General features: G+C 36.4%; 1 long non-coding RNA gene across 1 annotated transcript in view; it reads right to left on the bottom strand.

The window, feature by feature from the left end:
* LOC140523708 (uncharacterized) overlaps positions 1-18,535 on the bottom strand; it is a 182,663-nt gene extending 164,128 nt beyond the window's left edge. The window contains exon 1 of the long non-coding RNA XR_011973447.1: positions 18,002-18,535. This is a non-coding gene — a long non-coding RNA (uncharacterized lncRNA). The remainder of the gene's footprint in view (positions 1-18,001) is intronic.
* Positions 18,536-19,331: the final 796 nt, after the last annotated feature.

Genomic DNA, 19,331 nt, shown 5'->3' with positions numbered 1-19,331 from the left:
TTAATTTCATACTCTTTGAGAAAAGACAGTGTCTTTCCATTCTACAGAGATAGTCTTACCTGTCTAGTGAGGTAAAGATAGCAATACTCTTAGGAGATGTTGACTCTTTCTAAGAGTTTTACAGTGAAATAGAGGTGAGATACGAGATCAGAGCATGACAATATTTCAGGGTTCAGTAAGATTTTTTTTTGGTTTCTTTGCTTTTGGATGTCAGAACCTTGGGGACCATTTCTCAGCCTCAACAAAATGATTTCCATTTGAGTGTTTTGCAATTTTCACAAACACACCATATTTAAAGCTCCACTTATTTATGCTCCCTCTCAAGACAAAATCATATCTAATGCTATGATTCCTCTGCAGTTGTCAGTGACACAATTCTTCCAGTTATCTATGTTTTAAATCTTAAAGTCATGCTTGATTTCTTAATTTTCCTCATTCCCTACAAAAAATCAGTCAAGAAGACGCCATTTTTTTCTTCCTCTGGTATCTGTCTCTCATTTTTACTATGGTTGCTATGATAACTGACACCATTGTCACCTTATATATGAATTTTTGAAAGAGACTTCTAATTGGTTTCCCTACTTCTAGTCTCAACTGCTCCAATTCACCACTATTAAATTAATCTTCCTAAAACAATAATTTCATCATCTCATTATCCTGTTCAATCACTCCTTATTATTGGCAGAGAAGCACTTAATTCCTTAGTATGATATTCAAAGTCCTCTACAATCTTTCTCCAACCAATCTTTTACAAATATCTCTTTTACTAAGTCCCTACACAAACCTTGACTGCCACTTATTTTTGCATAATTCTCTAAAACCATTTCCTTCACTACTTCTTAAAGGTTTCTCTATAAAATATGTTATCTGATCAAAGATTAAGGGCTAAAAGAAAACAGAGAGGTCATCTAGTCTAAATTTATCATTTTACAAATAAGTAACTCTGACCCAGAAAAGATAAATAATTTGACAAAGGTCAAGTAAGTAATACAGCTCTGATTTGAATGAAGGGACTCCAATGAAATCTAGTACTCTTTCACTGGCCCATGTTGTCTTCCTCCTATCACTATTTAAAACCGAGTTCTTCATTACTTTTCTCTCTTATTTCCATTTGACAGTCTGGTGAAGCTAATGGACCTCTTCTCAGAATAATGTTTATTTTTTTAAACACATAAAATTAAATACATACGATTAGAAAGGAAACCTGCTGTAGTGACAATAAACATGTATATTTCCCACACAAGTTCATAGGTCCCTTAAAATCTATCCATTTACAAAAGTTTCTGATCTAGATCCTATGTAGAAGCCCAGTTGAAGGTTTATATCCTGAATGAAGTCTTCTCTGGTGAATGTAGGTCAAAATTATCTCCTCCCCCACCCTACAAATCTGTAGCTGCTTTGAGAATAGATATGATGATAGACCATCTTTCTACTATCCTAGGACCAGCCTACCTAAGAGTGGAAAGGCTCATCACCCGAGATTTGACTGCAAGCTGATGAGTTTGGGGGCCACAACAACTTGCAAAAAACTGTCTATTAAGGCTAAGTTGAGAGTTAAAATCTGTTTTAGTAAAGAAAATTCTAATTCCAATTAAAACATAGGGCTTTTAAAAGTTATTGAAATAAACTTTACAGAATAGAGATAATCTACTTTGTATGTGGTCCAATATCCTTGTTACTGCAGACATACTTTTCTGGCTTGGAGTACATATTCAAATCTATTACAATTGCTTTTGGAGAGATTTTTCATTTAATTGAAACTGTTTTCTTTTCAATGAAGTGAAATCAAACTTAATTCTAATGTCAACATGAATATCTCTGTGAATTAAAAAAAATACATTCCGAATCTATAATCATCTAAATAAGCATTAAAGAATTGTAAATCCCCTGAGAATTTTAAGGAATAAATTTTTTGATATGGTAATCAGAACAATTGATCACAATCCTTGTTTTAATGTTTTACATGACAAGAAGTAATAGGGAACTGTTACTTATAAAGTTTTATTAAATTACTTATGCCTAAACCCTTGGAGAACATTAAGAACTTTAGAAACTTGGGGACGACTTATGAGTGTGCTAATGTTGGCTGGGTTAGAGTCTAGATGCGCTACTCATCCATCTTTCCAAAAATTCCTATAGTATCTGACTGGATTAAATTGAAAACTGCCTTCTTTGCCACTGACATTCTACCCTGTACAGTTGACCTCATTATTTGTCTTAAATGGCTTAGGTTGTGGTAGCAAATAGAATATTTTAAACTTAGTTTCACTATTTGAGATAATCTAATTATTAGACTATGCTTTAGCATAATTAGATAAACCAGAGTTTCATCAAGATCATAACACTATAAAATGATATCTCTCACCAAATATCCATTTTAATCTTTTGGGTAACAGCCTGAGCAAGACTCAAGTATTGGTCTGAATGAGAGTAATTATTAAATTATAACACCAAATTAAAATCGAATTATCTAAGGTTTTCAATCAAAGTAGACAGAGGAAATAAGAAACTTAGGAGTTTCACATTAGTGAGAATGTTCAAAAAGAATGTTCAAAAATAAAAGAAGAATGGGGAGCAATGAGTGGAACAGTGGAATTGACATCAGAAGACCTGGGCCTAGAATCAATCTCTTCCATTTGTGCAGGGTATAACTGTGATTAAGTACAATAAACCTCAGTTTACACATTTGTAAAATAGGGAAAATAAAAACTTTACTTACGTCATTATAAGGAATGTTTTGCAAAATTCTCTAATTTGTGATGTCACTGATAAGGATGTTCCAGTCATTGATGCATTTGTAGCTTACCTGAACTTGAAAATTATGAACTGTATGTCCTCTCATAAGTTTATGCTATTATGTCCATTCAGTGTACTAGGTTTTATCTTCAAGTTATTGAGTGTTCTTGATTTCATACTGATTCTATTCCAGTGGAACATACAAGCTCTTTGTCTGGATAGATATAGATTAATTATCTGAGAGATGGGTGATACTGTGGAAATATAGGAGCAGAAGAATTTCTCAGATCAAGACTGTGAGAAATGAGCCCATCTAACAAGCCACCAACTGTGAGAAAGATGCTCATCTTAAACAAAGAACAATACCTATTTTAAAATCAGGAAAGCTTTTGTTAATCTTTATGTCTGCTCCCCATGAATAAATGGGTAGCCTCCCCTGTAAGATTATAGGAAGACAACAATATTTTCAGAATAATGGAAGGTTATACTGTCCCTAATTTTGGATCTCCCTCAACACCGTCCATTTTCATGTGACTTCATGTTCTCCCCTCTGATAGGCTTTCCCTCAAACAGCTCATCAAGCCTGTGCACAAGTTTCTGACATCTATCTGACAATACTAGGTCACAATTCTGATCATCCAAAACTGTACCAGCAGAAATTCCTTGTTTCCCACAAACTCCTCCCCCCATTTTCTCTTTATTAAAATTTGTTTCCACACCTAAATCCAATCAATACCTTCTCACTTTTGTCCCCTGATGAATTCTTCCCTTCATCTATCTCCCCTTTATATGAATATGGGAGGGAGCAAAGTTGACTGATGCATTCACAAATTACTAGGGGGCAGTCCTTCTTCATAAGTACAGATACAGAGACTAAGAAGAAGAAAAAGGCAAATCAACAAATTGCCCTTTTAGAAGTTCCATCTCATACAATGATCTGGGGAGGAGCAACATCTGATGCAGTTTTCTGTTCTGGATGCTTGTTCAAGCTGACTTGTGTACAACATCTCAGCATCTTCTTCCCTTTATCTTCTTGTAGAAATCCAGATGTCCACTCTCCTACAAAACTGACCTTAATGCAATTTTAGATTACTATTCCTAAGCTTTATGTACTTACTACTCTTACAAAATAAAAATTGGAACTTTGGCCAGTTCTCATATTTAAGACATTTATGTCAGAACCTAGTTTTTGTATTTTGCATTAATTCATTATTCATTTACCAAATCAGGAGGATGAGATTTCAATAAGGAATTAACAATGAGTTCTAATACATACACAAATACAATAAATAATCATTTTTTAACATATGTACTATATGTTATAAAACAATTTCAACTTCTGGTAATGTGATGTTTCTTTTAAAGCATTTACAAGATACACCACAAACCATTCTACTTTTAACATTGGCTAAGACAAAAGTAATAACTATGTACGTTATCCTCACAGGCCTTCAATCTAACTGTTCCTCTGCTATTACTACTAAAGGACCCTAACTTATTTTTGTTGGTCTAAAATCCTAAGCCTAATACCTTAATATTAGATGTAACTTCTGATGTTCCCCTACCAATAATCTATTATTTTATAGATCTCCTATTATGTTTACAAAACTTCTAATTATAGGAAATTGCCACTAAGAGTAGGGACATTTCAGGAAAACAACATCTCCCCAACTTCATGCAGTTCTAGGCATTGACATCTTGCATTCAGCCAGGCTTAAAGTCAGCCAGATGTCAGTGGGGAAATTGAGTCAAGACAATTGTTCAGCTCAGGCTGAACAGTAATTCTCCCAATTTTCCCATGAGATCACTTTCTGCAGTTCATACCACTATCTCATAGGTTCACTGGCATCATGGATGAGTGGTTTGGATTGCCTTTCTTACTATCCACACCTGGAGTTAGACTCAGAACAGTCAATTAATAGTTCCATCAAATTTTAAAAGAGTAAGCTACAATAATGAATTTCAGATATGACTTTAATTTCACATTGACTGAGGAACATATTTTGAAGCAAGTCTTTTTTATTATATTAATTTATTTGTTTTCAGTTTTCTACAATCACTTCCATAAGTCTTAGATTTGCTCCTTCCCACCTCCCTCCCTGAGATGGTATGCAATCTTACATGGGTTGTACACATACATTCTTATTAATCATATTTTCACATTAGTCATGTTGCATACATGAATTAAAATGAATGGGAGAAGCCTTGAGAAAAACCCAACCAAAACAAAACATAACACAAGAGAAAATACTCTGCTTCACTATACATTCCAATTCCATAATTCTTTCTCTCAGTATGGATGGCATTTTGTGTCGAGTCCTTTGGGAATGTTTTAGGTCCTTGCATTGCTGTGAAGGGCTAAGTCTACCAGAATAATTCCTTCCATACTGTGGTTGTCACTGTGTACAGTGATCTCCTGGCTCTGCTCCTTTCACTCAGGATCAGTTCATATAAGTCTTTACAGGGCTTACTGAAGTCTTTCTGATCATCATTTCTTATATCCCAATAGTATTCCATTACATTCATATACCACAACTTGTTCAGTCAATCCCTGATTGATGAGCATCCCTTTGATTTCCAGTTCTTGTCCACCACAAAGATAGATGCTATAATTATTTTTGTACATGTGGGACATTTCCCATTTTTATGATTTCTTTGGGATATAGCTCTAGAAGTGATATTACTGGGTCAAAGGGTATATACACTGATGTAGCCTTATAGGCATAGTTCCAAATTGCTCTCCAGAATGTTTGGATTAGCTCTCAGCACCACGAACAATGAATTAGTGTCCAACTCTCCCACATCTTCTCCAACATTTACCACCTTCCTGTTTCATCATGTTAACGAATCTGATAGGTGTGATGTGGTATCTCAGAGTTGTTTTGATTTGCATCTCTCTAATCAATAGTGATTTAGAGCATTTTTTCAAATGACTATAGATAGCATTAATTTCAGCCTGTGAAAACTGCCTGTTAATATCCTTCACCATTTATCAATTGGGGAATGAATTGTATTCTTGTACATTTGACTCAGTTCTCTATATATTTCAGAAATGAAGCCTTTATCAGAGTATTAGTTGCAAAAAATTCTTTCCCAGTTTTCTGCTTCCTTCCTAATATTGCTCGCATTGGATTTGTTTTTTCCAAAAAAAATTCAGTTTAATGTAATCAGAATTATTCATTTTTCACTTTGTAACATTTCTATCTCTTGTCTGGTTATAAATTACTCCATTCTCCATGAATGTGACAAATACACTATTCTTTGTTCCCCTAATTTGTTTATAGTATCAGTCTTTATATCTAGATCATGTTTCCATTAGGACTTTATTCATGTATGTGGTGTCAGGCATTGATCTATGCCCAGTTTCTGCCACAATGTTATCCAATTTTCCCAGCAGTTTTTGTCAAGCAGTGAGTTCTTATCCCAGAAGATAGGATCCTTGGGTCCATTGAACAGTAGATTGCTATATTCATAGACTACTGCATCTTGAGAACTTGAGCTATTCCACAGGTCTACCCCTCTGTTTCTTAGCCAGCACCAAGTGGTTTTGATGATTGCTGCTTTAAAATACAATTTTAAATATGGTAGGACTAGGCCACCTTCCTAGCAATTCCTTTCATTAATTTCCTTTATATTCTGGACCTTTTTCTTCTTCTTCTTTTTTAATTTAATTTTTATTTATTTAATTTTTAACATTCATTTTCACAAAATTTTGGGGTCCGAATTTTCTCCCGTTGTGTCCCCTCCCCCACCCCGAAACATTGAGCACTCTAATTGCCCCTTTCACCAATCTGCTCTCTTCTATCATCCCTCTCTGCCCTTGTCTCCATCTTCTCTTTTGTCCTGTAGGGCCAAATAACTTTCTATACCCCTTTACCTGTATTTCTTATTTCCAGTAGCAAGAACAGTACTCGACAGTTGTTCCTATAACTTTGAGTTCCAACTTCTCTTCATCGCTCCCTCCCCACCCCTTCCCTTTGGAAAGCAAGCAATTCAATATAGGTCATATCTGTGTAGTTTTGCAAATGACTTCCATAATAGTCGTGTTGGATAAGACTAACTATATTTCCCACCATCCCATCCTGTCTCTCATTACTTCTATTCTCTCTTTTGATCGTGTCCCTCCCCATGAGTGTCGAACTCGAATTGCATTCTCCTCCCCATGCCCTCCCTTCCATCATCCCCCCCACCCTGCTTATCCCCTTATCCATCACTTTCCTGTATTGTAATGTAGGTTTTCATACCAAAATCAGTGAGCATTTTATTTCTTCCTTTAGTCGAATGTGATGAGGGTGAACTTCATGTTTTTCTCTCACCTCCCCTCTTTATCCCTCCACTAAAAAGTATTTTGCTTGCCTCTTTTATGAGAGATAACTTACCACATTCCATTTCTCCCTTTTTCCTCCCAATATATATCTCTCACTGCTTGATTTCATTTTTTAAAAATATGATCCCATCCTCTTCAATTCACTCTGTTTCTATGTGTGTGTGCATGTGCGTGTGCATGTGTGTGTGTGTAATCCCACCCAGTACCCAGATACTGAAAAGTTTGAAGAGTTACAAGTATTGTCTTTCCATGTAGGAATGTAAACAGTTCAACTTTAGTAAGTCCCTTATGACTTCTCTTTGCTGTTCACCTTTTCATGCTTCTCTTCATTCTTGTGTTTGAAAGTCAAATTTTCTTTTCAGCTCTGGTCTTTTCATCAAGAATGCTTGAAAGTCCTCCATTTCATTGAAAGACCAATTTTTCCCCTGAAGTATTATACTCAGTTATGCTGGGTAGGTGATTCTTGGTTTTAGTCCTAGTTCCTTTGACTTCTAGAACATCCTATTCCACACCCTTCGATCCCTTAATGTAGAAGCTGCTAGATCTTGTGTTATCCTGATTGTATTTCCACAACACTTGAATTGTTTCTTTCTAGCTGCTTGCAATATTTTCTCCTTGACCTGGGAACTCTGGAATTTGGCCACAATGTTCCTGGGTTTCTCTTTTTGGATCTCTTTAAGGCAGTGATCTGTGGATTCCTTGCATACTTATTTTGCCCTCTGGTTCTAGAATCTCAGGGCAGTTTTCCTTGATTATTTCATGAAAGATGATGTCTAAGCTCTTTTTTTTTGATTGTGGCTTTCAGGTAGGCCCATAATTTTTAAATTGTCTCTCCTGGATCTATTTTCCAGGTCAGTTGTTTTTCCAATGAGATATTTCACATTATCTTCCACTTTTTCATTGTTTTGGTTTTGTTTTGTGATTTCTTGGTTTCTCATAAAGTCATTGGCCTCCATCTGTTCCATTCTAATTTTGAAAGAACTGTTTTCTTCACTGAGCTTTTGAACCTCCTTTTCCATTTGACTAATTCTGCTTTTGAAAGCATTCTTCTCCTCATTGGCTTTTTGAACCTCTTTTGCCAATTGAGTTAGCCTATTTTTTAAGGTGTTATTTTCTTCAGCACTTTTTTGGGTCTCCTTTAGCAGGGTGTATACTTGTTTTTCATGCTTTGCTTGCATGTCACTCATTTTTCTTCCCAGTTTTTCCTTCACCTCTCTAACTTGATTTTCAAAATCCTTTTTGAGCTCTTCCATGGCCTGAGCCCATTGGGTGGGCTGGGATACAGACGCCTTGACTTCTGTGTCTTTCCCTGATGGTAAGCATTGTTCTTCCTCATCAGAAAGGAAGGGAGGAAATACCTGTTCACCAAGAAAGTAACCTTCTATAGTCTTATTTTTTTCCCTTTTCTGGGCATATTCCCAGCCAGTGACTTGACTTCTGAGTATTCTCTTCACACCCACTTTGCCTCCAGATCCACCCAGCCAGAGCTTGGGGTCTGAGATTCAAATGCTGCTTCCCAGCCTCAGGGCTTTGGGCGGGGGCAGGGCTGCTATTCAGTGTGAGATTAAGTTCAGGTGCTCAGGTGTGGGCAGGGCCACCTCTCAGGCTCAGTTCCCTCAGGGGGTTTATGCAGAGACCTTCAACAATGGATCTGGGCTCCTGACTGCTTGGGGAACCCTGGTCTGCTCCCGCCTCAGCTGCTGCCTCCCGAGGGGGCCTGAGTTATGGGGGCACCCCACTCACTCTGGGCAAGCCTAGAAGACCCTCTCACCAACCTTTGGGGTCCGTGGGTGGAAGGACTCGCATGGCCACTGGAGATTCTGTTCCTGAAGCCTGCTGGGATCTGCTCCTCTCAGCGCCCATGCGGCCACAGCAGGGCTGGGCTCGGCTCCTGGTCCAGGGCATGACAGACCTTTTGCGTCAGGTCTCTCTGGAACAGAAATCTCCTCTGCTCCATTGTTCTGTGGCTTCTGCTGCTCCAGAATTTGTTGCTCCAGAATCCTTTTTACAGATATTTTATGGGCTGTGGGTTCGGAGCTAGGGTATGTGCATCTTTCTACTCTGCCATCTTGACTCCACCCCCCCCCCCGACCTTTTTCTTCTTCCAGATGAATTTTGATACTATTTTTTGTAGCTCTAGAAAATAATTTTCTGGGAGTTTGATTGGTATGGTACTGGATAAGGAAATTAATTTAGGTTGAATTTTCATTTTCAGACCACCCACAAACAACTGATGGTTTTCCACTTACTTAGATCTGACTTTATTTGTGTGAAATGCATTTTGTAACTGTGTTCACATAGTTCCTGGGTTTGTCTTGGCAGGTAGACTCCCAGATATTTTATAGTGTCTACCATAGCTTTAAATGGCATTTCTCTTTCTATCTCTTGCTGTTGGCCTTTATTAGTAATATATAGAAATGTAGCTGATTTATGTGGGCTTATTTTGTAACCTGTAACTTTGCCAAAGTCTTTTATTATTTCCAGTAGTTATTTACTTGATTTTCTAAGATTCTTTGAGTGTATTATCATATCTTCTGCAAAGGGTGATAACTTAGTTTCTTCTTTGCCTATTCAAATTCCTTCAATTTCTTTTTCTTTTCTTACTGCTGAAGTTGACATTTCTAGTATCAAATTGAAATCAAACAGTGGTGGTAATGGACATGCTTATTTCGCCTCTGATCTTGTTGGAAATGCATCTAGCTTATCTCCATTATATACAATGCCTGGTGTTCGTTTTAGGTAGATATTGCTTATTATTTTATGGAAAGCTCCATTTATTCCTATGCTCTCCAGTATTTTCAATAGGAATGGGTGTTGTATTTTGTCAAAGAGGTTTTTCTACATCTATTTAGACAATCAGATGATTTCTGTTAGTTTTATTGTTGATATGATATAATGCTGATAGTTTCCCCTATATTGAACCAGCCCTGCATTCCCAGTATAAATCTAACCTGCTTATAGTGTGTTATTCTCCTGAGAGGTTGCTAACATCTTATTTAAAATTTTCGCATCTATATTCATTAGGCAAATTGGTCTATAATTTTATTTTTCTGTTATAGCTTTTCCTGGTTTAGGTATCAGAACCATATTTGTATCATAAAAAGAATTTGTTTGGACTCCTATTTTTTTTTTTTTTACCAATTTTCCCCAACAGTCTACATAGTATCGGAATTAACTCTTCTTTAAATACTTGATAGAATTCACTTGTAAATCCATTTGTCCCTGAACATTTGTTCCTAGGGAGTTCATTGATGGCTTTTTCAATTTCTTTTTCTGAGATGGAGTTATTTAAATATTCAACTGCCTCTTCTCTCAATCTGGGCAATTTATATCATTTTTAATATTCACCCATGTCACTTAAACTGACAAATTTATGGTCATATATTTGGGCAAAGTAGGTTCTAATTATCATTTTAACTTCCTCCTTGATGAATATAAGTTTACACTTTTAATTCTTGATTTTGGTAATTAGATTTTCTTCTTTATTTTTTTAAATCAAATTAACCAAAGGTTTATCAATTTTATTTTTTTATAAAACCAACTCTTAGTTTTATTTATTAGTTCAATAGTTTTCTTAATTTCAATTTTATTAATTTCTCCTTTGATTTTCACTATTTCTAATTTGTTATTTACTTGGGGATTTTCAATGTATTCTTTTTCTAGCTTTTTCAGGTGCATGCCCAATTCATTGATCTCCTCTTTCTCTATTTTATTCTGGTAGGCATTTAATAATATAAAATTTCCCCTAAGAACTGCTTTTGCAGCATCCCATAAGTTTTGGTAGATTTGCCAGTGTTGTCATTCTCTTGAATGAAGTTATTGATTGTTTGTATGATTTGTTGTTTAACTCCCACATTCCTTAGGACTCAATTATTTAATTTCCAATTAATTTTTGGTCTCTCTTTCCATGATCCTTTATTACATATAATTTTTATTATATTATGGTCTGAGAAGGAGGCATTGGCTATCTTTGCTTTTCTGCAGTGGATTGTGAGATTTTATGCCTTAGAGTTTGGTCAGTTTTGTATATGTGCTATTTTCTGCTGAGAAAAAAAGTTATATTCCTTTCTATCCCCATTCAGTTTTCTCCAGGGATCTATCATATCTACTTTATCCAGAGTTCTCTTCACCTTCTTAACTTCTTTCTTATTTATTTCGAAATTAGATTTACCATGTTCAGAGAGGAGGAGGTTGAAGTCTCCCACTAGTATAGTTTTGTTGTCTATTTCTTCCTGTAACTCCTTTAACATCTCCTCTAAGAATTTGGATGCTATATCATTCAGTGCATGTATGTTTACTAATGATATTGCTTCATTGTCTATGGTGCTTTTTAGCAGGATATAATTTTCTTCCTTATCTCTTTTGATTAGATCTATTTCTACGTTTGTTTTATCTGAGTTTAGGATTGCTACCCCTGCTTTTTTTAACATCAGCTGAAGCATAATATATTTTGCTCTAACCTTTTATCTTTACTCTGTGTGTATTCCCCTGTTTCAGATGTGTTTCTTATACGCAATATATTGTTGGATTATGGTTTTTAATCCTTTCTGCTATCTGCCTCTGTTTTATGGGAATTCACATTCACAGTTTTGATTATTATCTGTATCTTTCCCTCCATCCTATTTCCCCTCATTTAAGCTTTTAATTTTCCCTTCACCTCCACAATAGAGTTTTAATTTTTGATGACCACCTCCCTCAGTCTTCCTTCCCTTTTATCAGCTCCCCTCCCTTTATTTCCCTTTTTTCCTTACTATTTCTTATTTCTCTTTTAACCTCCCCTCCTTTTTCTGTCCCCTTTCTTCTCCTACTGCCTATAAGGCTATTTAGATTTCTGTACTTAACTGAGATTGTTGTTCCCTCTTTGAACCAAATCAGATGAGAGTAAATCTCAAACAGTGGTCATCTCACTCCTCTCTTTCCCTCTAATGTAATATGTTTTTGTGCCTCTTCCTGTGATGTGATTTACTTTTTTCTGCCTCATTCTTTTCACATCTCCTGTTAAAATCCCTTCACACCCTTAAATTATATTTTTATCATCACATCACTTACTTTATAACCACTTCCTCTATCTCTGTATATCCCTTTTATGTATCGTAATAAATGTTCAGTTCTCAAGATTAACAAGTATCAGCTTCCCTCATAGGGATGTAAACAGTTTGTCCATATCGAATAACAAGCTGTTTTTTCCCATGTTTACCTTTTTATGCCTCTCTTGGGACTGGTATTTGGAGATCACATTTTTTATTGAGGTCTGTCCTTTTCATCAGGGTGGTCTGGAAATCCCTTATTTCATTGAATGTCCATCTCCTTGCCTGAAATATTTTACTCAGTTTTGCAGGTAATTGATCCTTAGTTGTAGTCGAGGCTCATTTGCCTTACAAAATGTCATATTCTAGTCTCTCTGATCTTTTTATGTAGAAACTGCAAAGTCCTTTGTGATCCTGACTGTAGTTCCTTGAATTTGAATTTTTTCTTTCTGGCTGCTTGCATTATTTTCTCCTTCACTTGATAGTTCTGGAACTTGTCAATAATATTCCTTGGAGGTGATTTTTTCAGGAGATAATTGATAGATTCTTTTGATGGCAATTTTGCCCTCTGGATCTAGGACTTCAGGGCAGCTTTCTTCGATGATTTCTTGGAAGACATTGTCCAGGCTCTTTTTCTCATCCTGACTTTTGGTAGACCAATAATTCTTAGAATTTTCTCTTCTGGATCAATTTTACAGGTCATTTGTTTTTCCAGTGAGAAATTTTACATTTTCTTCTATTTTTTCATTGTTTAGATTCTGTTTGACTGATTCTTGATGTCTCACAGAGTCATTAGCTTCAACTTACCCAATATTAAATATTATTAGATCTTTTTCTTCAGTTAACTTTTGCATCTCCTTTTCCATTTACCCAATTGTTCCTTTTAAGAAACTTTTTTTCCAGTTGGGTTTTATACTTCCTTTTCCATTTTTCCAACTTTTCTTTTAAATTCCTCTGTGATTTCTTTTTCTCATATTTTTAAAATCATTAGTCACTTTTTCTACTACTTCTCTAATTTGTCTTTTAAAATCCTTCTTTTGCTTTTCCAAGAATGATCTTTGAACTTGAGACCTGTTCATATTCCCTTCTGATGTTTCATATGGGAGAATGGTCTCAATGTTGACCTCCTCAGTATTCATGTTTTGGTCCTTGTCCCTATAGTAAGATTCTATGATCTTTTCTGGTTTGCTTCTTGCTCATGATGATTGCCTTTTACCTGGCTTTTAAAGTAGTTCTCTGCTTCTGGGACACAGCAGACTCTGTCCCATGGTTCTTGTGCTGAGAACTTGAGACATTCTGTATTGTGGCCTGTGGTTCTTTCAGCTAGAAGCTAGAGTGTTGAAGCTTACCTGGTACTGACCTGGTTGTTGTGCCAAGGCAGAGGCCAGGTGAAAACTTTCTACGTTTCCTGGAGTTACCCTGAAGCTTGCTATGTGAGGTGTGGGGGAGAGGTGATCTGGCCACAGGAGGTCTCCTCTCCTGAGCTAGAGCACATGCAGGCTCAATGGTTGGTGCACCCCATCAGTGCTATTGTCTCCCAATTCCCATGGCTGTGCTGAGACATGCCTTGTTTCTGGTGTTGGGGCTTAAGAGCTCCACCACCTGGGATTCCAGATCTCCTCCAGATTCACTGAGATGGAGTTGTCTAGGACAGCTCCAGTTCTACACTTTCCCCCTTTAACCACAGCAAGAGGGACACTTCTTTGTGATTTTCCTTTGCTCCCTGGCTAAGAGACTATTTACCCCTTTGACTGATCCCACTATTCCAGGATTTTTCCTGGGGAAATATTCTCTGGTTTTTCAAGCTCAACAAGGGGAAAGGGATAGCATTTATAGATCACATTACCATCTTGACTCCTGGAAGTTCAAGTAGGTGACTTATAGACATTTAATCTGCGGGCTGATAGTCTCAGCAGAGGCTGCTGTTGATATTGGCATTTCTCTATCACTCAGTTTTACTGAACTCCCATCTTAGGCTAATACATGTGAGAATCTGCACTGCTGCCTCTGATTCATACTGGATGGTCCTTCCTGCTTGACTTTGTAATGGCAGGTCTGCACTAGTATAACCTGTGCATTCTGCCCTTCTCTAGCCCAGCTCAACACATCCTTGCCATCGACCTTTCAGGCTGTCCTGGGCTGGAAATCTGCCACATTCTGTGTCCTAGTGACTTATGCCACTCCAAAATTTGTTCAGATTCTCTTTTTAGAGGTGTCTGAAGGAGTTTGTCATACAGCTTAGGTGAGCACTTGCTTTCACTCTGCCATGTTGGCTCCACCCCTCTTTTGAAGCAAGTCTTAAGTAGCTTGCCTGTCTTTCTATACATGTTCTCATTCCTGATTAAATAGCAATCATCATTAGTTATTGCTCTAATAGATTTACATCTGTTTCCCAGGCTTCTCTATGCATTTCTAACTCAGTTCAACCTAAAAGAATAAGCTACACTTATAAGTTTGAACACTATCTTCAATTTACATTCATGAAATGAATTCAATTCAAATCAAAAGAGAAACATTAAACTTTTCCAACAATGCAAATTATTACCAGAGGTTACTTGCATCTCTGAGAAACTACACTAAATATTTTTCTCCAAATTGAAGATGTCTCTGATTTAGTTTCTAATTTGATTCAGTCAATTTTATTTACCCAATTGGTTTTTGTAACTTGTAAAGACCTTATTCCAAGTTGGGACCTTTGTCCCTTAATCCAAAAGAGTTTTAGTTCCATTTGTCTAACAGAGTCCTGGAAAACCTCACCTTGAAAGCTCCTTGGATTTCCCCACTTGACCTGGCTCTCCTGAGGTTCATAAGCTTTTCCCTATCACCATGCCCATCAATTCAATTCTCCTGGCTAGTGGCCACTCTCATCAAGACCATCCTAGGAACCCCCAGAGCACCTGGGGTCACCTGGAAATCCTTCCTTAGTCCATCTATAGATAAGATACATCTTGTTTGAGCATTAAAAGTACTCAGATTCCCTAAAAGTTTACCCAATTTTGAGAAACCATAACAAACTTTGACTTTCTTTGACCAAGAGAAGACATGGGTTGAATTCATTAGAGCAGGACCCAGTTTGTCACTATTTTGGGATCCTAAACACCCCTAACCTCAACAATTCCGTACAATTACAGTTAACTTTAAATCTCAGTCTTGTTCTATGGAACAATGACTCAACATCACATTTATACTTTTGTTTCTTTTCCTTTATCTAATTATTCCTGTAACTTTCAGAAAGAATGTTTTATTTCAGGAATTTTATCTTTCCCCAGGTTTTTCCAAAGTACCCATTTACCCAATTAATTGAAAACAGCAAGATTCTACTACTTGCATTATGCTTACATCTTAAAGTATCTGCTTTGATTATAGGAACATGCCATGAAGATGAAAAACAAGGACCCAATAAGATATCATCTCCTCCTTATAACCACACTCAGAAATAGTGGAGGGGGAATACATTTCTTTTCAGAGAACACGATGGCGAAACTCAGCCAGAATAATTCAAACCCTGGCTCAGAACCAGATTGTCCCCTGAGGTAAATTTCTACCTGTAACAGTCACATTCCTCTCTAAGTAGTAGAACATAATTAGTAATGATCCCAGAGGCTTTACATCAGCTGGTAGGTTTCACTAATCAAAAATTTTACCAGGACTTACATATTAGTTCTTATATTTGTGCTAAAAAACAATCACTAGAGATCACTTATCACCAAAACAAATTCCTTGTTTAGGAACTCCATATACAAACAGTTCATACTTTACATAGAGACTGCAACTTTAACAAAATGAGGCAGTGATACTTTCAGGATTTTCCAGCCTTAGGGGCCCAGGTTGTGACTGGGACCCCTCCTTTCATTCGACAACATCTTTTCTCTGAGCATCTCCAAGTCAGCGTTAGCTCAGAAGTCTTTCCATAATAACAACTGGACTTTGAAGATAAATGAGGAGACCACCAGGAGGCTGTTTTAAATTTATCACAGAGCTTCCTGGAGCCATAAAACTCGTGGTCTCCTTTCTGTTGTCCCTTATCTTCCAAGTCTTCTATAAAACCTTTAAATAACAAATTAGCTTACAAATATAAATTTGGTAGGCCTTCCAAAAATCATCCAAAAGATTTTACAAAACATTTCTTCATACAATAAATATTTTCCTCCCTTAAAAACAGTTTACAATTCATCACAAAACTCTCTTGAACCTAATTGACAAAAATTACAAGAAAAGATCTAAAATCCAGGCCTTTGTATATTTACCAAGTCTCCTTTTGCAAATATCCTTTTCCAAATGCTTAATTCATAGCAAAAACAATTTTAGTTAAAACTTTCTTCTTAACAGCAGAAATAAACTTTTTAACATATTTAATGCATCCATAGATGGAACAAGCTTGAAAAGCACACCCATATACATATACATACATATATACACACTCCCCCCCACATACACACACACACACACACACACACATATATATACATATATTTTCAAGTATTCTTATTTTCTCAATAAGAATTCTACAACAGAGAAACTCTTACACAGTATTCATAACCCATTCATTACTTTATTTTTTTTAACAATGCAACTCCTAATATAACATTTAGATATTTAAATCTTAAAGCAACCCATTATCCATTCAGATGAATGCATTTCAACATCACCTTGCACAGAAATTCATCTCCTCACCAACACTTTGACACACCTCTATCGCCTGATAATCCTTTAATGTAACTTTTTTATTATAGAAATTTGTTATACAAGAAAAAAGAGAGACAATGTCATATAACTTAACAGAAATAAAGACCTTTCTTAACTCTGCTTGATTCCAGAAATGAGTTAATACCTGAGAGTCAATCATGTGGTCACTAGGTGCTGAAAGCAGGACTTAGGAGTAATCAGGTGGGGAATTGTCCTTTTTCAGAAAGGACATAGCAAAGTTATTGGAAAAAAAGTTAGAAAGATCCTACCTCAAACTCTTCAAAACTCTCCCAGAATAACCACCTGCAATCCATGTTAATGGGCTTTATGATAACTCAGACAACTTATTCTTGTAACCAGAGCTTAAAATAATGGTAAATTGTAGTCTCATACATTCTTAAATTGCAAATACATATTGGCTTGGTATCCCTTCAACTAAAATCATCTCAAATTTGATTGAACTATTAACCATTAAATCAAGTTTACCATAAGACAGGATAGCTCATAAGTTATTACTTTTTAATTAACAACTGTCTGTACTAGAATCTGAGTCCAGCTTAAACACAGCAAAGAGGTTAATGGTTAACTTTACAGGCTGAAGGATTTATGTCCTTGTTTCACAAGCAAATTATCAAATTTCTATCATATCATTTAAAAACCCCAATCTATATATAACAAAATTAAATTTAAAAATTTTGACAATTACATTAGATTAATATTGCTTCTGACATATGCCGATCCTTGCGTCAAGATCTTTGCAATCATACATGACAAAAACAGCATCTTTTTCTGGTTAATTCTGATAGAAGAACACTCTCAGATGCTGCTTGTTATTCCTTCAGGACAGATTTTGACTTGAATCTTATCAAATTTCGATTTACAGTCACTAATGATAAACATTTTAGTCCTCCTTTGTCCTTAACTCAAATACTATTACTACTTAAAAGACAACTTTATTCATAACTTCATAATTAATCCCTTGAAGGAATACATGGTGGCCATTTTCAGCTCTGAATAGCTCTTCCTTAAAGAGCTGAAATGCCATCTTCAATCTCCCCTTTACCTCACTGAGGCTCACCAGATAAGGTGTTCTCCCAACCTCACTCCAGCTTTTGAATTAGATGTGGGAAGAGAGGTAACATCCCCTGATAAACAGTACATGGATATTCTGCTGTTCCACCCATATCCCTACTTCTTTTATATTTCCAATAAACCAGATACTCACAGTTTCTTCCAGCTTCTTTGTTCCTTAAAAAAAACAAAAACAAAAACAAAACTTAGAAGTTAAGAGAGCCACATTTTTTTTAGTTGAATACTCTGCAAAGTGCAATCTGAGGCAAAAAGATTTTCCCTTTCTTTCTTTTCACATTCAAAAACTTGACCAGAGTGTAGAATGCAGAAAGAAAGATTTTTTTTAACAACTTTTAAAAAGTTTTCAAACTCTCTATTAACACCATGCATGCAAAAGATCAATCCAAACAGTAAAACATCTTTTTCTCTCTCTCTCTCCCTCCCACTCACTCCTCTGAGACTGCTGTAATCAGGGAGAGAGGGAGAGAAGGAGATTAAGAGAGAGCAGAATTCCAAGGGAAAGTCCAGCTATAGCCCTTGCTACTCTGGATGGCTGCTTCGATGCATTTACAATCTTACACCACAAACATGAAACATTTTACAGACACAGGCATACACAGAACAAATAGAGCAATACAGAGCCTTTCTTTTAAACTAATTTTAGATTAGATCAGTCAAAATTCAACTATTCATGTCAATTTAGTCTGACTGACTCCAAGTCAATTTCAAAAGGATCCTTCCCAGAATCTAGATTCTCCCTCCTCCTCCCTGCTCTCTTTCAGGAGAAGCAGATGGGGGAAGGAATATACCCAGCATTGCTTCAACTTAACTTCAGAAGGAATATTCAGAGGATTATTCATCCCCTTCCTGGTACTATTATCTTAAGAGTGTTCACTTCATATCTTAGGACTTAGGCTCCAAAGGTCCCTGAAAGACTGATCATGCCTAAAATCACAAGACAGACAAAGCAATACTTAGTCACTGATATTTTCCTGCTGTTACTCAAGTCTCTGGTTTATGTTGCCTCCAGCATTCAATCTATTGTTTTAGCTGTGTTCCTGAGTTCACAACAATTCCTAACAGTCCCAGAGAACTTAGCAGTCAGAAGAGGGGAAACTTGCCTGTGGGTGTTTGGGCCACTGAAAAGCAATGGGCACACTCTTATCCCCCCAGAAGCAAGAAAGCTTCCTTTCTAATGCTAAAGATCCTGCCATCAAGCCCCAAAACTGAGAAATTAGCAGATCTAACAAGCGCCCAACTCTGAGAAACATGCTCACCTTAAGCAAAGAATAATACCTGTTGTGAAATCAGAAAAGCTTTTATTAATCTTTATGTTCATTCACCCTGAATAGAGGGATAGTCTCCCCAGTAAGGCTACAGGAAAAGTATAATATATTCAGAATAATGTAGGCTTCTTATTCTGTTCTGAATTTTGGATCTCCTGTGACACAGGGACTTCATGTTCTCTCTGATAGGCTTTCCTT

Source organism: Notamacropus eugenii, chromosome 2 (assembly GCF_028372415.1).
Source record: "Notamacropus eugenii isolate mMacEug1 chromosome 2, mMacEug1.pri_v2, whole genome shotgun sequence".
NCBI classification, from domain to species: domain Eukaryota; kingdom Metazoa; phylum Chordata; class Mammalia; order Diprotodontia; family Macropodidae; genus Notamacropus; species Notamacropus eugenii.
This window is presented reverse-complemented; position numbering and strand designations above follow the sequence as displayed.